General features: G+C 39.7%; 1 pseudogene; it reads right to left on the bottom strand.

Moving 5' to 3' along the window:
• Positions 1-1,100: 1,100 nt before the first annotated feature.
• On the bottom strand, positions 1,101-12,674 carry LOC109447491 (G2/mitotic-specific cyclin-B2; annotated as a pseudogene).
• Between the last annotated feature and the right edge of the window lie 2,241 nt (positions 12,675-14,915).

Raw genomic sequence — 14,915 nt, 5'->3', positions numbered from 1 at the left:
CAGTAGAGAACTACTTGCTAAAATTTTTTTTTTTTTTTTTTTAAATTGAGTGGCTCACATTCAAATGTGCCTTCTTAAGAGTTTTAAAAATAAAGATAGAATTGTAAGGCACATAATTGTACAAACAGGATGAATTCAACTTTATCAGATAACAACATGGTCCAAAATCAATTACATAGAAAAAAAAAGTGGAAGAAAGAAAAAGAAGATGGAAGAAAACACCAAAATATCTACTGTGGCTAGCTGTCTTTGGGTGATGAGACTATATAAGCTCTTTTCTTTCTTTGTTTCTTCTTGTTTTACTTTTATAATGGCTGAAGAATCTTTTACTTAAAAACAGGATAAGTTTTTCTCTCAATTTTGGCTTCACTATCGTCCTGCTAGCAAGGAAGGGAATGTAATGGACAAAGGATATGAAAAGATAATTAACATAAGAAATAAAAATAATAAAGGTAATATGAAAGATACTCAATATCACTAGTAACCAAAGAAATGAAAACTAAACCCTTTAAAATTTATCATTTTTTGCTCATTACATTGAGAATAAAAAGAAAAAGATTTATAATGTAGAAGAAATGGAAGCAAAGAAATCATCAAGGAAATGGTTCAACAAAATTGCCTAGAATTAAAGAAAATCAAAAGAGCCCACTGAGTGGCCATCAATATAAGTGAAAATAGGCTCACATAAAGGCATAGTCTCATGAAATTTCACAACACAAGGGAAACTCCTACAACACAAAACACTCCTACAAGTTTCTAGAGAGAATAGAAAACAGCTTATGTATAAAGGGATCATGAATCAGAACAGTTCTGGATTTTTCAAAAGAAAACTGGAAACTAAAAGGAAGTGAAGAAATATCTTCAAATATGTCACAAGCAAAATGATTTCCAACCTATAATTTTATACCCACCAAACTATCAATCAAATGAAGATACAACAAAGACATTTTCTTTTTTTTTTTTAAAGAAAAATCAATAGCCTTATTTTTCCTCAATATACATTTAGAAAATAGGCCTGAGAAGAGGTTTCATGAAATAGACCAGAGGACTTTGAACAAAGTCAAGAGTTTCAAATCAGTGAGACAAAATGCACAGACAAATCATTCTTCCCTGAGGGCCCTGGCAACCTGATAGGATTGTCCCATCAGAGGTGAGGCAAGCTCTTGAAAGCCTTTTCAGTTCAGCTGAGAAATCATGCTGATCTTCAGGAGTTTGCTGCTTGCATATTTATTCTTTATGGTGATGAATTTCCACTTTCACTTATTTTTGGCCACCTTCTCTCATTTTCGCTGCAGGATTTCCAATACTTCATTCTCTGTGGATCCAGTGTAGCATTGCTGTTTTAGTTCCATTTTTCTTGACCTAGAACCTTCTGTGAGAGGCGGGTAGCAGCCGCTGCTACCTTAGGAGGGTGATAATGCACCATGGCATAGTCAGTGAGAGTCAGCTCCATCAAATATTTGGATAAGTGTGCTGTTCAACATCAGCCTCCCGGCTTAAGAAATGTAGTGGCAAAGATCGACCCAACTCAAATTTCAGTTCTTTGAAAATTAGAGTTTCCATTTCTTGGATTTGGGAACTGGTATACAAATTGTCTGTGATGTAAACAAAGTCTTCAATATTAGGAAAAAACATCTCCTCATACTTGGAAGCCAAGAGCAGAGCCATAATCTCAACCAGTTGAAGCGTCTTTTTTTTTTTTTTAAAGGCTTTTATTAAAAATATAGTGAACATACAATATTATATTAGTTTCAGGTATACACCATAGTTTTTCAACATTTCTATACCTAAAGAAGTGATCACCATAAGTCCAGCAACCATATGACACTGTACCACGCTACCACAATATTATTGACTATATTCCCTGTGCCGTACATTACATCCCATGACTTACTTGTTTTATACCTGGAAATTTCAACCTCTTATTTCCCCTCACCTCTTCCCCCTTTTCAAAAATTTCAAATTATAGTTAACATTCAATATTATTTTGTATTAAATTCAGGTGTAAAGCATAGTAGTTAGACGTTTATATAATATAAGAAGTGATCCCCCTAAAAAAAAAAAGTGGTCCTCCTGACTAGTCTAGTACCCACCTAGCACTATACATAGTTATTACCGTATCATTGACTATATTCCCTATGCTTTACTTTACATCTCCATGACTATTTTGTAACTGCACATTTGTATTTTTTAATCCCTTCACCTTTTCACCCAGCCCCCAACCCCCTCCCATTTATCACCCCAACAAATGTAGTACTCATTTGACACCATACATAGCTTCTATAATATTATTGACTATATTCCTTATGCTATACCCTACATCCCCATAACTACTTTGTAACAACCAAATTGTACTTCTCATCCCTTCCCCCTTTTCACCCACCCCTTCAACCCCCCTCCCATCTGACAACCATTATAATATTTTCTGTATCTATGAGTTTGTTTCTGTTTTGTTTGTTAATTTCGTTCTTTAGACCAGGTGGCCTTATGTATTAGGTGCCCTGTGGGGCCCTGGTACAGTCTCCCTGGTCACCTGTTCTAGGTGCTCTAGGAGTGTCCCTTGTATATGTGCCCTCCTGTTATAGTTGAGCCTTGATTACTATTGGCATGTCAGTGGATGGGATTGATGTTCAGACTGATTGGCTGTGGGGTTTGGCTACATTCACAGCTTATAGGCTGCTGTGTGGTGTCTTACCCCACTGAGTTGGATTTGTCCCAGTGGGCTCTGGTGTCTGTTGAGACTGCCCTTTGTGTATGCTGCTTGTAGGGCTAATTGAGTGGGGCTTTGCTGTGGTCTGAAGCCAACCTCCAAGTATGTCAGTTCTGGGTCTCTTGGGAAGAGCTCTGGTGCAGGCCCAGGTCAGGCACTGCATGTGACCAGCTGGGGGCTACCTTGTATGAGCTATAAAGTGATCCACAGTTGTTTGCTGCCTGTGATAAACCTGGAGGCGCGTGACAGAGCCCATGCTGTGAACTGAGGATGTCTGCCACCAGTACCGGGCCCAGGGTAGCTTTGCAAAAACCTAGGACACTCCAAGGCCTGCTACCACCTGCCAGCTCCCTTAAGGTTCAGCCACTGAGAGCCTCATGCAGTACGCAAATTGGGTGAGGCAAGATGTCAGGGAATCACTAGAGTGGGAAGAGTTGTGGTCACCAGATTAATGTAAATTCTGGTTTGGTGCCAGTGCTGAGCCTGAAGCTACTCAGCAAAAGTCTCAAAGCACACTGAGGCCAGTTACCACCTGCCTGGGGCCTGCCGTATTCCAGAGTCTGATAGTTATCTAAGAAAGAGTGAAATGCAGGTGGGGCTGGCTACTCATGGAGAAAGTGCCTCCAGCGTTGGGGGAGATGGGTGGGGCCAGGTCTCAGTGGAACTCACCAGACCAATCAGATTCAGATTTGGCCTAGTGGGGGAGGGCTTAACACAGGTAAGATGAGGCCCGCCTACCTGCTGCATGGGAGAAGGACCCCTCACAGGGAAAATGGCGACTGTCCTCCAGCCCTCACTACAAAGCCACACAGCTCAGTTGACCTTCCATATGCCTCTGACATCCCTGAGTCACTGTCCCTCCACTGGAGCCCAAGGTGAGTGCCAGCGAGTGAGTAAGTCTATGTGCGGGCTGTTTAAGAGGACATCTGGGGGCCGGCCTGGTGGCTCAGGCGGTTAGAGCTCCATGCTCCTAACTCCGAAAGCTGCTGGTTTGATTCCCACATGGGCCAGTGGGCTCTCAACCACAAGGTTGCCAGTTCAATTCCTCGAGTCCCGCAAGGGATGGTGGGCGGTACCCCCTACAACTAAGATTGAACATGGCACCTTGAGCTGAGCTGCTGTTGAGCTCCTGGATGGCTGTTAGTTGGAGCGCATCCTTTCAACCACAAGGTTGCCGGTTCGACTCCCGCAAGGGATGGTGGGCTGTGCCCCCTGCAACTAGAAATGGCAACTAGAAACGGCAACTGGACCTGGAGCTGAGCTGCGCCCTCCACAACTAAGGCTGAAAGGACAACAACTTGAAGCTGAATGGCACCCTCCACAATTAAGATTGAAAGGACAACAACTTGACTTGGAAAAAAGTCCTGGAAGCACACACTGTTCCCCAATAAAGTCCTGTTCCCCTTCCCCAATAAAATCTAAAAATAAAAAATAAAAGAATAAAAAAATAAAACAACCTGGAGCCTTCTGTCCCACCTAGATGGTCGGAATCCCCACTGTTTTTCACAGCCAGATGTGTAGGGGCTCCTTTTCTTGGCACAAGTACTCTAGGCTGGGGAGCCTGGAGTAGGGCTGGGGCCCCTCCTTTTGGGGGAAACCTCGACAGCCTTGATATCCCTCCTGATTCACAATTGCTGCATCCCTACTACCAGTCTTGATGTGGCTTCTTTATATTTTCAGTTATGGGACTTCTGCTCAGGTAGACTTCAGATGATTCTCCAGATTGATTGTTCTATAATTTAGTTGTAATTTTAATGTGCTCACAGAAGGATGCAGCCACCGTGTTTATCTACTCTGCCATCTTGGATCTCCTCTAAACCAGCTGAATCTTCTTATGAGAGACTGGCTGAACCTGTAGAAATTGATCCACAATGGCAATGCACGAGTACAATTTCCTGCAGCAGCCTAAATTTGGAGTGAACTTACACTAGACAATCCACCAGCATGGCATGCATATGTCTGTTTATTATCTCTTCCATCTAAGAAATGTGTATTTATGGATTGCAGAACTTCAAGCTGCCTTAGATACTGGTAGATATTCTTAACGTGGTCACTGCAGAGCTGAGGGTTCTCCAAATTTTCATTATCAATATCCTTGATTTTGCAGAGTAAGGCATCAGAGAAAGCTTGGCAGAAGATCTCTTCCTTCATGGATATCCTCAGGTATGGGAGAAGGATTTTTTGGAGCCAACATTTTCACCTGTACTGGTTTCACAGAAGCAGTAAGTTTCAGTTGTTTGTTGACATTTGTTTTGGAGTGTTGAACAGATACTTTGGTGTTTGAGCTTTCTTAGCTATTTGCGTAGCTCCAGTTGTAACTCTATTTCCAGTTTCTTCTAACACTGCCTGTCAGAGTGTCACATGAGTCTTTGCTTTAGAATTGAGTAAACCAAGAAAGAGAACTGTGAAAGAAGAGACAGGGAAAGAGAACATCTAGGGCGGTGTTAAAGAAAGATTCCTAAATGAATCTTTCAGAACAGGTCAGAAGTCTCCAAGAGAAAATTCTTCAGGAATATGATTTGATAAACACTCAATGTTTCCAAACATCTTGAGGGGAATTTAGATGATTAACAAGGAATTTGTGGTTGAAACAGTAGTAAATATGTTGAAAAATAAGCAAATAACATAGATAATTAATAACTCCAGGGAAAACATGAAGTTGTAGAGGAAAGGGACTATAAATCGTAGTATATCTTCTGATTCAGTTCCAATAACGTCTAAATAGCCCTCGGAATGTAAATATTGATCATCTCTCTAATCAAAGCTGCGATGTGAGTCTTTTGGGAGGATGGAGGATGGGGAAGGGGCTGGTATGTAGTTGGGGGAAGAAAGCTAAATCCTTTTTCTTCATAGAGGGAAGTTAAAAAATAATGCATAAGCCAGACACCTCTCATCCCTTTGGACACTCTTTTGTCTGGATGGGAAGTTATCAGAAAGCCAACCAGCCTAAGGATAAAGGTAGCATACTGAAGATAGCCGAATGGAAAGATAGAATCTCGATCCTTGGTGATCTAGCTTTGAATTAACCAATCCGGGAATCTACTGCAAGCTACTTGGTGTGCAAAAACCTCAGTGATGACACTGTGAGCAGCTGTGGTTTCCACTTTCAAGTACTTTGCACTACTATCCCTTCAAGTCGGTCCATCTTCTATGTAAGATTTTCTGTAGAACTCTAAAAGCAAAGAAAAAGTCTATGTTAATGATAAGATACATCATTATTAAGCCCTGACAATGTGCCATGTCCTTCAGGCTACCTGAAGATTAATAGCCATTCCAGACTATGAATTTTACTGCCTGTGGTCTTAAAATCTTTGCATATACAGAATTATTTAAGAAAAAATGACTTCACTTAAAATAGCCCCCAATGTTTGTATAGAAGTTTATACTGTTAAAGAGTAACTTCACACATGACAAGTTACTATTGTAAAGAAACACATTATGTGCTAGCTACTCCAGAAGTGCTAAACTAAAAAAACGAGTAAGACCATGTAAATTTCTACAAGGACTTTCAAATATAAGGAATTACAAAAAAACAAAAAAAACTTCACCAGATGAAAGGAAGGAAGGAAGGAAGGAAGAAAGGAAGGAAGGAAGGAAGGAAGGAAGGAAGGAAGGAAGGAAGGAAGGAAAGAAGGAAGGAAGGAAGAAAGAAGATAGCTGAAATTTTTAAGAAATCATGAAATTCACCTTTAAAATAAACATATTATAATCACAACGGTTGCTATTAATCTTATCAATATGTTTGCTGGTATTGGTGGCGATTCAAGGAGAATGACTCAATCTCTTTTTCACAAATAGCCAAAAAGAAATTCACCTATCGCCTAAAATACAATGACAATAGTTAATAATTATTTAGTTCTCTGGATGTGGTAGGCAGTATATTCAGTACTTTATGTACATCTTTTTATTTAATTTTTGCAATTATCTTAGGAAGGGGGTATTATTATTGCTACCATTTGGCTTGAGAAAAGTGTCGTTCTTGGAGGCAGGATTTGAATCCAGATATGCTTGGTTCCAGACCAAGTCCTTAACACTGTGCTGTCTGCTCTTTTATTAAATGTGAATAAAACCTGATATCAAATGCAAGAATAATGCCTCAACAATTTTTGAATAGATTTCTATATTAAATATTCAGTGTCAGTATGTTAACGTGGGCCACGTGTTCTCGGACTGCAGGTACACACCTGATATTTCTCTCAGCTCCAAAGTACTTGACCCTGGACTGGATATACCATGGAAGTACTGCTTTTGTATTTGCTTGGGGTTTTCGTATTCTGTTTGTAGGCCTTCCACTTATTCACCATAGTGCAATGTCTGGTTTTGATTGCATGCTCCCCTAGACCACTGAGCGTGTCTGTCTCACCTGCTTATTAAAGAGTTCTGTCACGGTCCTGAGTTTGCCCATCATTCCTGCAACCTGCAAGTCAGGAAAATGAGGGAGCAGGAGGTGCTGAGTAAGGGGGAGGCAATGATAAGGCCCCCACTCAGGCACGGAGCCCAGAATCTGTGTGAACCAAGTGCACAGAGGAGCACAGGTCCTCTCGGCACCAAACAGAGAATCAGAGTCTGAGTTCTGACGTAGCCCGTAACCCCCGTTGGCCGGCCATCCTCCAGAGGTATTTCATTTGCTTGCCAAGGTATTGGTACAAAACGGTTTGTGAACAATGTCCCAGCATGTGCCTGACAAATCCCGGAATTGAACTGGAAAGCATTAAACAGGATTGGATTATCAATAAGTGATATATAAGAACATCAACATAAAAAGCTTTTATGTCTGTCTCAATTATTTAATTTCTACCAGTTCAGATGTGTATCTTCTATTAATAAACACTGACAGTTGCTATTAATAAACACTGACATTTGAAGTGAAGCGAGCTGTTTCCATATCTTTTGGAAATGGAAATGGAGGTGTCCTGGGAGCTCAGAGAGTAGAAGTGGGGAAACGCTGTTCATCATAATAGCCGCTAATTAAAAATGCACAATAATACCGCCAGGGTCATGAATTTGTACAGCAGGTCTTTCTGATGAGAAAAGTGTTTGTCAGCTTAGGCCCTTTGTGTTGTGGTGCCAACAGCCCAGCTGCAGAGACTGTTTCTGTAGGTATTTTTTATTTTTTAACGCTGGATGTTTCCCCAACTTTCCCTTTTATGGCAGTTTTAAGAATATGGATATTCCATACTGGAAGGGATGTTAGAAACGACCGTGTCCAAAGGAGGGAATGTAACTAAAAGAGAGGGGGCAGCTTGCCAAGGTCAAAGTGGTGGTAACATCAGTGTCCATAACAGAACTCAGGCCTTCTGAGTTCCCGCCGGAGTTCTTTCCTCTGTTCTACAAGGCCTCCCCTAATAAAGTACCTTGTTGTTTGTTAACTCACTGACAAGAGATCCTTACATGGTGCAGACAAACACGCAGTTAGTTGAGGGGGACACACGAGTACCTATCCTGTGAAAGACAGGTCCAGTCTTTTTCTCAGACTCCTGGGGACAGACGTGCACAGCCATGTTTTGTTATTTCTGGAGGATGGGACCATGGGTAATTTTAATTTTCTTTTCGTCTCTTCCTTTTTAAAAGAAGTTAATAGTATTTACATTTTTTCTCGTCTGGTGTGTCTGTATTGTGTTTGTGCTTTCAAAACCAGATAAAGTATTTAAAAAAAGATGTCAGGATCCAGGGAATGGGTTGTTGGATCAGAGCAAAGAGTGTTGAAACTGGGGGTGGGGGTGGTGGCAACAATTTAAGGCCAGCTTGTCGGTTGGTTTGGCCACGTAGATTTTGAAGTCATTCATGATGATGCTGTGAGGTGGGTCAGAGAGAAAGCTGGGAGTCAGGGACCAATGTGTAGCGGGCCAGCCGCCACGAGTCGAACGGTTCCTGACAAGGGGAGTGGGAATGAAAAAAGACACTCACACATATGATGATGGCGATCGCGGACTTCAGTGATCCTGAAGACGCTGAGTTTATTCTGTCCCCAGAATTTATACCTTCTGTGGACGTGCAGTTTAACAAGTACAAAAATGCATTACCTAGTTAACAGTGAATCTTTAACTTTAACACAGGAGACACAAAATTTACTGAAACTCTCAAATATAATTATCTTATCAATTGCCCTGATAGGCATCAGCCTTCTGTTCTGGGAACTGGCCACTCCCACCACATTCCTGAGCAGCATGCAAGCACTCTCCAGATGCAGGCAGAGACAATTGCCTCAGGGGGAGGAAACAGGTTAAGCATAAACCGAGCCATTCTGTTAAGGCTCAGAGTTAACTGCAACCATGGCTCCCCACACCAATGTCTTCACTAATGAGCAGAGGTGGCTGGCACGGGGTGGGGGGCTGTGTAGAAATCATGAAGGACAGTAGGTGACTTAGCTAGATGGCATGGACTTCAGTGGAAAATGAAAGACCTATGCTCTGAAAGCAACAACAAGACCCTAAAAAGGGACAAGGGATGTGGATGAGAGCCAGAGCGCCACCAAGACAAGGAAACTGAGTGAATATTTTGTGAAGAGCTTGAAGGTGTAGGGGAGTTTCTTTTTTCATTTTTTTTTTTTAATTATCAAATATAACACACATAGAAAAAAGTACATCAAATCCTAAATGTACGGAGTCACACATAATTATACAGCATATAGTCATGTAACAACCAACTTGTTGAAGAAATAGATCATTGCCAGCACTCTAGAAGTGCCCTACTCATTGCATCCCCTTCCCTTACCCCTGGAGTTAACTACTATCCTGACTTTTAGGGCAATTATTTCCTTAATTTTTGTATAATTATTGAGTATTTTTTTATTCCACTTTTTTCCTTCTACTTGTTTGGAAATTATATGTTACCTTAGATATGACAACTTATATTCTTAATGTATTGAAGTCTGATGTTTCCCTCCCCAAGGACAATAAAAAAGATTAGGATACTTTCATCCCATTTGCCTGACCTATATGTTATTGTTATGATATATTTTAATTCTATATGTTTTAAAAGCATTAAGACATTATCATTATTGTTTTATACTGTCAATTTTCATTTAGCTTTATGCACTTACTACTTTCTTTACTTTTCTTTGGTTCTAGTAGCTTAGAACTTTTATTTGCAATCAGTCTCCTACTGTGCAAAGCATATCCTTTGGAATTACCTTTAACTTCAGTGTGGTGGTGGTAATATCTCTTGGTTTTTGTTAGTCTAGAATGTCTTTATTTCACCTTCTTTCTTGTAGGATATATTTCTTGGGTGTAGAATTCAAATGGCAGTAATCTTTTAACACTTTGGAGACAGCATTCCAATGTATTTTGATTTCCGTTATTGCTGTTGAGAAATTATCTGTCTGTTTAATTGATGCTCCTTTGAGGTTAATGTCTTTTTTCCTCTGGATGTTTTTAAGGTTTTACGTATCTTTGTCTCTAGTTTTATGTACTCTCAATATAATGTGTTTAACATTTTTAGTTATATTGCTTGGGGATTGTAGTGATTCTTGAATCTTTGGATTGGTATCTTTCACCAATTCTGGAACATTTTCAGCCATTGTATCTTCAGATATTATCTCTATCCCATTGTATCTAGCTTCTTCTGCCACCAATTAAATATAGATTATAATTTTTCACTCTATTCTCTATGTTTCTTACCTTCTCTTCTGTGATTTCCTTGTGTGTGTGTGTGTGTGTGTGTGTGTGTGTGTGTGTGTGTGTGTGTCTTTCTGTGCTGTACTGTGGATAATTTTTTCTGACCCACATTTCAGTTCACTAATTCTCTCTTCAGTTGTGTCTTAATCCACCCACTGAATTTTTATTTGTTATTGCATTTTTCTTTCATAGAAGTTCTATTTTTCTTTTCCAAATATTTTATGTTGCTTGTTATGGGTTTCTGTTCCTTGCAGGTATCTTCAAGCTTTCTTTCATTACTTTAAACATCATAAACGTAATTATTATTTTACAGTCCTTATCTGATAATTTCAGTATCTGAAGTCAGACATGTGAGCTTTTGTTTATTTTATTGCTATTGCTCTGGAGCTGTTAGCTGTGATTATATGCATGCCATTGTATTTGAAAAAAAAATTGTATAATCATTCAAGGCCTAGGATGAATCCTCCAGAGATTTTATTTTATTTTATTTTGCTTCTGCTTGGGTTCTTAGACAACTAATAGTCTAGGACCACCTTATCAAATCAAGGATTGAGGTTCCCAGCATGGGCCAGTTTAGCCTCACCCTGAGGCTCACCATAGCTTACTATGGAGCATGTCTTTGTGTCCCCTGTGAGACCCTCTGCCTTGTGCAGGTCCTGGGTTGGTAAATGTGCCCTTCACCCCACAAAGCCATTAAAACCAAAGTTTAAACTTTTCAGAATGGGCAAATGCTCCCAGTAGCTTTTCTGCTTATTTAACTCACTGGCTTCTCATTTTCAGTTTTAAAATTCCTTGTTGCCTTTTCAGGCCTTTGATTCTTTTAAGAAGATTTAAATTCTAAGGAGAATAGAATTAAGAATATGTGAGGTACCAGAAACCCAGGGAGGCTTGCCTTTTGTATTATGGTTTAGGGATTAAAGGAATTATGGGATTAACTGGCTTCTAGTTTCCAGAGAGTAAAGGCAAAGATCCCAGTGACGTCAGTGCAATAACTGGTTAGACTTGGAGACTGAGGCTATGGGCATCACCTTTGCTGGGAATACAGCAAAACTCTAAAAATCCATTGTTCTGGGGATCCTGGAGATTTCTCTTCTTGGATGGTTGGAAAGGGAACTCTTTATTTCCAAGAATGCTCACCTCTTGAAAAAGTTGGCAGTAGTGCTCTGTGGCTTGGAAGCCTCTGTGTACTCACTGTAATTCGAGGTAGTCTCTAGGGTAGGAATTGTGCACATTTTAGAAGACTGGGTAATCATTTTATGATTTTAAATTGTTATAGACGTTTGTCATTGTAGCTATGTTTTATGGCACATCATTTATGGCCATTTCATTTCAGCATTTCATACATCACAGTGATGTATGAAATCACACAGTATGATATATGAAATGCTAAAATCCAGATCCGAAGGCAACCCCAATTGTAACTTTTCCTATGGGAAAATAGACTGTGCTTCTTAATATTGTAATTACAGGTATGTTCATATATGTACAGAAAAAAAAATCCCTAAGAAAATGCATCAAATATTGACAGAAGATTTAAAATTTTTTGTTCAGAATTTTCTTTGTTTTCTAAAATTTATGCAATAAGCATATATAATTTGTTTAATCAAAAAAATAACAGAGGTCATTTGGGAACAGAAACAAGGTGCTGTCTGCTCTTCAGCTGAATCAGAACAATCCACAAATCCTCTGCAACATGGAGTACAATTATACCATAATTTAAGTAGAAGACATTACAGAGTAAGTTCTGGGGATATGGGAGATGTCTTCAGTTTTAGGTGTAGGAACTAAAGTCAAGAGCCAGCAGCTCCCAGAGAAGTATGTCTTTTTCACTGGGATTTTAGTTTAGGTGGAGTCATCCTTTACCCTGGGATCATTTATGGAATCCAGGAAGACCTCTGATAGCTTCACTCACTCGCTCCTGAAGGTTCTCCTGGACAGAAATCCTGACGTTGTCTCAGTAATGAAAGTGAGAGAGAGAGCGAGAGAGCGAGAGAGAGCCTGAGTGAGCATGAGAAGCTAACTTGCTCCTTGACTCAGTCTTTCTTTATAGCAACACTTAATAGAAACATCTGTTTTCAGATAAAAGATAAGTATATTAGCTACTCATGGGTCTCACTCTATCAATACTTTTGGTTTAGCTTTTAGAAATGAAAATTTCAAAGTCTCATTTGGCAACTTAGAGGGTTCCACTTTGGTTCCTTCCAGCAAGTCAGTGAACAGCAGTATATCAGGAGCTTTGTTGTGGAAAGACTTTGCTAGAGTTTTGCTTTGACTTGACTCACCCCAGTGATTCTGAAAAAGTCACCTCTCCGGGTCTCTGTTTCTGACATCTGCTGCAAGAGCTCCATGCTAGCTCTCCCCAGCACACTTCATTACTTCCTCTGTTATGGTTGTTACCAACTGCATGGTCAGTTATATGGTCAGTTACACGCCTGTTCCTGGTGGCCACAAGGGATAACAAGGCAGGGACACTTGTCTTTGGTTTTTATTTACTTAGCTTAGAAACAAGGAGCTAGCAAGCAAAAAGAAGACATGCTTTGAATTCTGTTCTGACATTAGCCAGAGAAAATATTTTGGTTTTGCATTTTCATTCTGTTCCAACCACATGCCATAAACTCCCCATTGTCACTGCATCATTGCAAGCTTCCTTGTTGGGTGACTATCAAGCAACAAAACTAATTTAAAAAATAGTAAGTAGTTAACATTGCTCTTTAAAATCCTGCCCCGAATCATCATGTAGTTGATTGTTGTCCTTCCAAGGGGTCCCCCAGGTGGCTCTACATTTATTTTCAAGATCTTATAGTTGGCTAAATCATTTTGAGATGACCTCTTTTTGAACTGGATTTTACCACACATGAGATAAATCAACCTCTACTCCATAGTCATATGTTGGTTGCGTCTCTGTGGACTTAGAACAAAAGCAGATTGCTTCGCTTGCTCATCCAACTAATTCACCAGACTTGAGTTCTTATCTTTTTTGGCTGCTTCAGAATCTCCATTGGATTTTGATTGCATCCAATATAATAAGTTAAAACTTCTTAGAATGATACAAAACTCTTTAAAACTTGAACTCAGCCTCTTGCTCTCCTGTATCTCTTGCTACTTCCCAGCTTCACCCATCTCCTACATCCTGCTACCGATACCCTGAGTTCCAGCTTCAGAAACCTGACTCTTCCCTAAATGCACCATGACCTCTAGTCTCTTTGCTCCTCTGCCCACAGTAACTTTCCACACATTATTTGCCTCCTTATTCTTTAAGTTATAAATCAAATATCACCAGATCCCAGTTGTTGCTCTCTCTAAGCTCTCTCATCTCACTGAAAGTATTTCTGCTTTAGCCTTTGTCCTCGGGGTGATGATTTTTTTTTTTTTAATTAGCCTGGCTTCCCTGCTGCAGTGTATGTGCCTTTAGGACAGGCTCCAGGGGTGTGTTGCTATTCCCAGGGCTTAACACTGAGCTGGGCACATGGTAGGGAAAGATGATCACAACACTATGTCCCCTTCAAAGGATCAGAGACGTTTTTAAGTGTGTGCTACAGACTCTGAAGGCATTAAGCATGTGTATATTTTTTTAAGTTAAATGTATTGGGGTGACATTGGTTAGTAAAATTACATAGGTTTCAAGTGTTCCATTGTATAATACATCATCTGTATATTGCAGTGTGTTTTCACCACCCCTAAGTCAAATCTCCTTCTGTTATCATGTATTTGACCCCCTTTACCCTCTTATCTCCCCCTCATCCCTCTTTCCCTCTGGTAACCACCAACCTGCTTTCTGTGTCTGTGAGTTTTTGTTTGTTTGTCTTGTTTATTTTTGCTTTCAGTTTTATATCCCACATATAAATACAATTATATTATATTAATTGTATTCCAGAGTGAAATACAATTCTCGACTTTTTCCATCTGACTTACTTCACTTAGCATGATATTCTCAAGATCCATCCATGTTGCCACAAGTGGCAGTATTTCATCCTTTCTTATGGCAGAGTAATATTCCATTGTATATATGTACCACATCTTCTTTATCCAATCATCTATCAAAGGACACTTCGCTTGTTTCCATGTCTTGGCCACTGTGAATAATGCTGCAATGAACATATGAATACACATATCTTTACAGATAAATGTTTTCAGATTTTTTGGGTAGATACCCACAAGAGGGATTTCTGGGTCATATGGTAATTCTAGTCTTAATTTTTTGAGGAACCTCCATAATGTTTTCCATAGTGGCTGCACCAATTTACATTCCCACCAGCAGTGTATGAAGGTTCCTTTTTCCCCACAACCTCTCCAACACTTGTTACTACTTGTCTTGTTGATAATAGCCATTCTGACAGGTGTGAGGTGGTATCTCATTGTGGTTTTTCCCTAATAGCTAGTGAAGTTGAGCATCTTTTTATATTACCTGTTGGCCATTTGTATGTCTTCTTGGAAGAAGAAGACATTCTGTTCAGGTCATCTGCCCATCTTTTAATTGGAATTTTTTGAGTTGTATGTGTTCTTTATATATTTTGAATATTAGCCCCTTATCGGTTGTATTGTTTGCAAATATATTCTCCCAATTGGTTGAGGTCAAAATCCTGGGTTTC

The sequence above is a fragment of the Rhinolophus sinicus genome, linkage group LG01, assembly GCF_036562045.2.
Source record: "Rhinolophus sinicus isolate RSC01 linkage group LG01, ASM3656204v1, whole genome shotgun sequence".
NCBI lineage: Eukaryota > Metazoa > Chordata > Mammalia > Chiroptera > Rhinolophidae > Rhinolophus > Rhinolophus sinicus.
The sequence above is the reverse complement of the archived record's forward strand: the minus strand, read 5'-3'. Positions and strand labels throughout refer to the sequence as shown.